The following is a 6,528-nucleotide window of genomic DNA, read 5'->3' on the forward strand; positions in this document are numbered from 1 at the left end:
GGGCTGAAACAGCAGGCGAGAAACAGAGGGCGAGAAACAGAGGGGCTGAAACAGACTGGCTGAAACAGAGTGCCTGAAACAGAGGGCGAGAAACAGAGGGGCTGAAACAGAGTGCGAAATACAGAGGGGCTGAAACAGAGGGCGAGAAACAGAGGGTGAGAAACAGAGGGCGAGAAACAGAGGGTGAGAAACAGAGGGCGAGAAACAGAGGGGATGAAACAGAGGGGCTGAAACAGAGGGGCTGAAACAGAGGGGCGGGAAACAGAGGGGCTGAATCAGAGGGGCTGAAACGGAGGGGCTGAATCAGAGGGGCTGAAACAGAAGTCGCGAAACAGAGGGGCAGAAACAGATGGGATGAAACAGAGGGCGAGAAACAGAGGGGCTGAAACAGAGGACGAGAAACAGAGGGGCTGAAACAGAGGGGCTGAAACAGAGGGCGAGAAACAGAGGGGCTGAAACAGAGGGGCTGAAAGAGAGGGGCTGAAAGAGAGGGGCTGAAACAGACGGCGAGAAACAGAGGGGCTGAAACAGAGGGCGAGAAACAGAGGGGCTGAAACAGAGGGGCTCAAACAGAGGGGCTGAAACAGAGGTCGAGAAACAGAGGGGCTGATTCAGAGGGGCTGAATCAGATGGGCTGAAACAGAGGGGCTGAAACAAAGGGCGAGAAACAAACGGGCTGAAACAGCGGGCGAGAAACAGAGGGCGAGAAACAGAGGGGCTGAAACAGAGGGGCTGAAACAGAGGGCGAGAAACAGAGGGGCTGAAACAGAGGGCGAGAAACAGAGGGGCTGAAACAGAGGGCGAGAAACAGAGGGCGAGAAACAGAGGGGATGAAACAGAGGGGCTGAAACAGAGGGGCTGAAACAGAGGGGCTGAATCAGAGGGGCTGAAACAGAGGGCGAGAAACAGAGGGGCTGAAACAGAGGGCGAGAAACAGAGGGGCTAAAACACAGGGGCTGAAACAGACGGCGAGAAACAGAGAGGCTGAAACAGAGGGTGAGAAACAGAGGGGCTGAAACAGAGGGCGAGAAACAGAGGGGCTGAAATAGAGGGCGAGAAACAGAGGAGCTGAAACAGAGGGGCTGAAACAGAGGGGCTGAAACAGAAGGGCTAAAACAGAGGGCGAGAAACAGAGGGGCTGAATCAGAAGGGCTGAATCAGAGGGCCTGAAACAGAGGGGCTGAAACAGAGGGCGAGAAAGAGAGGGGCTGAAACAGAGGGCGAGAAACAGAGGGCGAGAAACAGAGGGGCTGAAACAGAGGGGCTGAATCAGAGGCGCTGAAACAGAGTGGCTAAAACTGAGGTGCTGAAACAGAGGGGTTGGAACAGAGGGCGAGAAACAGAGGGGCTGAAACCGAGGGCGAGAAACAGAGGGGCTGAAACAGCGGGGCTCAATCAGAGGGGCTGAATCAGAGGGGCTAAAACAGAGGACGAGAAACAGAGGGGCTGAAATAGAGGGCGAGAAACAGAAGGGCTGAAACAGAGGGGCTGAAACAGAGGGGCTGAAACAGAGGGCGAGAAACAGAGTGGCTGAAACAGAGGGGCTGAAACAGAGGGGCTAAATCAGAGGGGCAGAAACAGAGGGCGAGAAACAGAGGGGCTGAAACAGAGGGGCTGAAACAGAGGGGCTGAAACAGAGGGCGAGAAACAGAGGGGCTGAAACAGAGGGCGAGAAACAGAGGGGCTGAAACAGAGGGGCTGAAACAGAAGGGCTGAAACAGAGGGGCTAAAACAGAGGGCGAGAAACAGAGGGGCTGAATCAGAAGGGCTGAATCAGAGGGCCTGAAACTGAGGGGCTGAAACAGAGGGCGAGAAACAGAGGGGCTGAAACAGAGGGCGAGAAACAGAGGGCGAGAAACAGAGGGGCTGAAACAGAGGGGCTGAAACAGAGGGGTTGAAACAGAGAGGCTGATACAGAGGGCATGAAACAGAGGGGCTGAAACAGAGGGCGAGAAACAGAGGGGCTGAAACAGAGGGCGAGAAACAGAGGGGCTGAAACAGAGGGGCTGAAACAGAGGGGCTGAAACAGAGGGCCAGAAACAGAGGGCGAGAAACAGAGAGGCAGAAACACAGGGCGAGAAAAAGAGCGGCTGAAACAGAGGGCGAGAAACAGAGGGGCTGAAACAGACGGCGAGAAACAGTGGGGCTGAAACAGAGGGCGAGAAACAGAGGGGCTGAAACAGAGGGCGAGAAACAGAGGGCGAGAAACAGAGGGACTGAAACAGAGGGACTGAAACAGAGGGGCTTAAACGGAGGGGCTGAAAAAGAGGGCGAAAAACTGAGGGGCTGAAACAGAGGCCGAGAAACAGAGGGGCTGAAACAGAGGGGTTGAAACAGAGGGGCTGACACAGAGTGGCTGAAACAGAGGGGCTGGAACAGAGGGGGAGAAACAGAGGGGCTGAAACAGCGGGGCTGAATCAGAGGAGCTGAAACAGGGCTAGAAACAGAGGGGCTGAAACAGAGGGCGAGAAACAGAGGGGCAGAAACAAAGGGCGAGAAACAGAGGGGCTGAAACAGAGGGGCTGAAACAGAGGGCGAGAAACAGAGGGGCTGAAACAGAGGGCGAGAAACAGAGGGTGAGAAACAGAGGGCGAGAAACAGATGGGCTGAAACAGAGGGCGAGAAACAGAGGGGCTGAAACAGAGGGGCGGGAAACAAACGGGCTGAATCAGAGGGGCTGAAACAGAGGGGCTGAATCAGAGGGGCTGAAACAGAAGGCGAGAAACAGAGGGGCAGAAACAGATGGGCTGAAACAGAGGGCGAGAAACAGAGGGGCTGAAACAGAGGACGAGAAACAGAGGGGCTGAAACAGAGGGGCTGAAAAAGAGGGCGAAAAACTGAGGGGCTGAAACAGAGGCCGAGAAACAGAGGGGCTGAAACAGAGGAGTTGAAACAGAGGGGTTGACACAGAGTGGCTGAAACAGAGGGGCTGAAACAGAGGGGCTGGAACAGAGGGGGAGAAACAGAGGGGCTGAAACAGAGGGGCTGAATCAGAGGAGCTGAAACAGGGCGAGAAACAGAGGGGCTGAAACAGAGGGCGAGAAACAGAGGGGCAGAAACAAAGGGCGAGAAACAGAGGGGCTGAAACAGAGGGGCTGAAACAGAAGGGCTGAAACAGAGGGGCTAAAACAGAGGGCGAGAAACAGAGGGGCTGAATCAGAAGGGCTGAATCAGAGGACCTGAAACAGAGGGGCTGAAACAGAGGGCGAGAAACAGAGGGGCTGAAACAGAGGGCGAGAAACAGAGGGCGAGAAACAGAGGGGCTGAAACAGAGGGGCTGAAACAGAGGGGTTGAAACAGAGAGGCTGATACAGAGGGCATGAAACAGAGGGGCTGAAACAGAGGGCGAGAAACAGAGGGGCTGAAACAGAGGGCGAGAAACAGAGGGGCTGAAACAGAGGGGCTGAAACAGAGGGGCTGAAACAGAGGGCGAGAAACAGAGGGCGAGAAACAGAGAGGCAGAAACAGAGGGCGAGAAAAAGAGCGGCTGAAACAGAGGGCGAGAAACAGAGGGGCTGAAACAGACGGCGAGAAACAGTGGGGCTGAAACAGAGGGCGAGAAACAGAGGGGCTGAAACAGAGGGCGAGAAACAGAGGGACTGAAACAGAGGGACTGAAACAGAGGGGCTGAAACAGAGGGGCTGAAAAAGAGGGCGAAAAACTGAGGGGCTGAAACAGAGGCCGAGAGACAGAGGGGCTGAAACAGAGGGGTTGAAACAGAGGGGCTGACACAGAGTGGCTGAAACAGAGGGGCTGGAACAGAGGGGGAGAAACAGAGGGGCTGAAACAGCGGGGCTGAATCAGAGGAGCTGAAACAGGGCTAGAAACAGAGGGGCTGAAACAGAGGGCGAGAAACAGAGGGGCAGAAACAAAGGGCGAGAAACAGAGGGGCTGAAACAGAGGGGCTGAAACAGAGTGCGAGAAACAGAGGGGCTGAAACAGAGGGCGAGAAACAGAGGGTGAGAAACAGAGGGCGAGAAACAGAGGGGATGAAACAGAGGGGCTGAATCAGAGGGGCTGAAACAGAGGGGCGGGAAACAGAGGGGCTGAATCAGAGGGGCTGAAACAGAGGGGCTGAATCAGAGGGGCTGAAACAGAAGGCGAGAAACAGAGGGGCAGAAACAGATGGGCTGAAACAGAGGGCGAGAAACAGAGGGGCTGAAACAGAGGACGAGAAACAGAGGGGCTGAAACAGAGGGGCTGAAACAGAGGGGCTGAAACAGAGGGCGAGAAACCGAGGGGCTGAAACAGAGGGCGAGAAACAGAGGGGCTGAAACAGAGGGCGAGAAACAGAGGGGCTGAAACAGAGGGCGAGAAACAGAGGGCCTGAAACAGAGGGGCTGAAACAGAGGGGCTGAAAGAGAGGTGCTGAAACAGACGGCGAGAAACAGAGGGGCTGAAACAGAGGGCGAGAAACAGAGGGGCTGAAACGGAGGGGTTGAAACAGAGGGGCTGAAACAGAGGGGCTGAATCAGAGGGGCTGAAACAGAGGGGCTGAAACAGAGGGCGAGAAACAAACGGGCTGAAACAGCGGGCGAGAAACAGAGGGCGAGAAACAGAGGGGCTGAAACAGACAGGCTGAAACAGAGTGCCTGAAACAGAGGGCGAGAAACAGAGGGGCTGAAACAGAGTGCGAAATACAGAGGGGCTGAAACAGAGGGCGAGAAACAGAGGGTGAGAAACAGAGGGCGAGAAACAGAGGGTGAGAAACAGAGGGCGAGAAACAGAGGGGATGAAACAGAGGGGCTGAAACAGAGGGGCTGAAACAGAGGGGCGGGAAACAGAGGGGCTGAATCAGAGGGGCTGAAACGGAGGGGCTGAATCAGAGGGGCTGAAACAGAAGTCGCGAAACAGAGGGGCAGAAACAGATGGGATGAAACAGAGGGCGAGAAACAGAGGGGCTGAAACAGAGGACGAGAAACAGAGGGGCTGAAACAGAGGGGCTGAAACAGAGGGCGAGAAACAGAGGGGCTGAAACAGAGGGGCTGAAAGAGAGGGGCTGAAAGAGAGGGGCTGAAACAGACGGCGAGAAACAGAGGGGCTGAAACAGAGGGCGAGAAACAGAGGGGCTGAAACAGAGGGGCTCAAACAGAGGGGCTGAAACAGAGGTCGAGAAACAGAGGGGCTGATTCAGAGGGGCTGAATCAGATGGGCTGAAACAGAGGGGCAGAAACAAAGGGCGAGAAACAAACGGGCTGAAACAGCGGGCGAGAAACAGAGGGCGAGAAACAGAGGGGCTGAAACAGAGGGGCTGAAACAGAGGGCGAGAAACAGAGGGGCTGAAACAGAGGGCGAGAAACAGAGGGGCTGAAACAGAGGGCGAGAAACAGAGGGTGAGAAACAGAGGGCGAGAAACAGAGGGGATGAAACAGAGGGGCTGAAACAGAGGGGCTGAAACAGAGGGGCTGAATCAGAGGGGCTGAAACAGAGGGCGAGAAACAGAGGGGCTGAAACAGAGGGCGAGAAACAGAGGGGCTGAAACACAGGGGCTGAAACAGACGGCGAGAAACAGAGAGGCTGAAACAGAGGGTGAGAAACAGAGGGGCTGAAACAGAGGGCGAGAAACAGAGGGGCTGAAACAGAGGGCGAGAAACAGAGGAGCTGAAACAGAGGGGCTGAAACAGAGGGGCTGAAACAGAAGGGCTAAAACAGAGGGCGAGAAACAGAGGGGCTGAATCAGAAGGGCTGAATCAGAGGGCCTGAAACAGAGGGGCTGAAACAGAGGGCGAGAAACAGAGGGGCTGAAACAGAGGGCGAGAAACAGAGGGCGAGAAACAGAGGGGCTGAAACAGAGGGGCTGAATCAGAGGCGCTGAAACAGAGTGGCTAAAACTGAGGTGCTGAAACAGAGGGGTTGGAACAGAGGGCGAGAAACAGAGGGGCTGAAACCGAGGGCGAGAAACAGAGGGGCTGAAACAGCGGGGCTCAATCAGAGGGGCAGAATCAGAGGGGCTAAAACAGAGGACGAGAAACAGAGGGGCTGAAATAGAGGGCGAGAAACAGAAGGGCTGAAACAGAGGGGCTGAAACAGAGGGGCTGAAACAGAGGGCGAGAAACAGAGTGGCTGAAACAGAGGGGCTGAAACAGAGGGGCTAAATCAGAGGGGCAGAAACAGAGGGCGAGAAACAGAGGGGCTGAAACAGAGGGCGGGAAACAGAGGGGCTGAAACAGAGAGGCTGAAACAGAGGGGCTGAAACAGAGGGGCTGAAACAGAGGGCGAGAAACAGAGGGGCTGAAACAGAGGGCGAGAAACAGAGGGGCTGAAACAAAGGGGCTGAAACAGAAGGGCTGAAACAGAGGGGCTAAAACAGAGGGCGAGAAACAGAGGGGCTGAATCAGAAGGGCTGAATCAGAGGGCCTGAAACTGAGGGGCGAAACAGAGGGCGAGAAACAGAGGGGCTGAAACAGAGGGCGAGAAACAGAGGGGCTGAAACAGAGGGGCTGAAACAGAGGGGTTGAAACAGAGAGGCTGATACAGAGGGCATGAAACAGAGGGGCTGAAACAGAGGGCGAGAAACAGAGGGGCTGA

The sequence above is a fragment of the Chiloscyllium punctatum genome, unplaced genomic scaffold (genome assembly GCF_047496795.1).
Source record: "Chiloscyllium punctatum isolate Juve2018m unplaced genomic scaffold, sChiPun1.3 scaffold_63, whole genome shotgun sequence".
In the NCBI taxonomy this organism is placed as follows: Eukaryota; Metazoa; Chordata; class Chondrichthyes; order Orectolobiformes; family Hemiscylliidae; genus Chiloscyllium; species Chiloscyllium punctatum.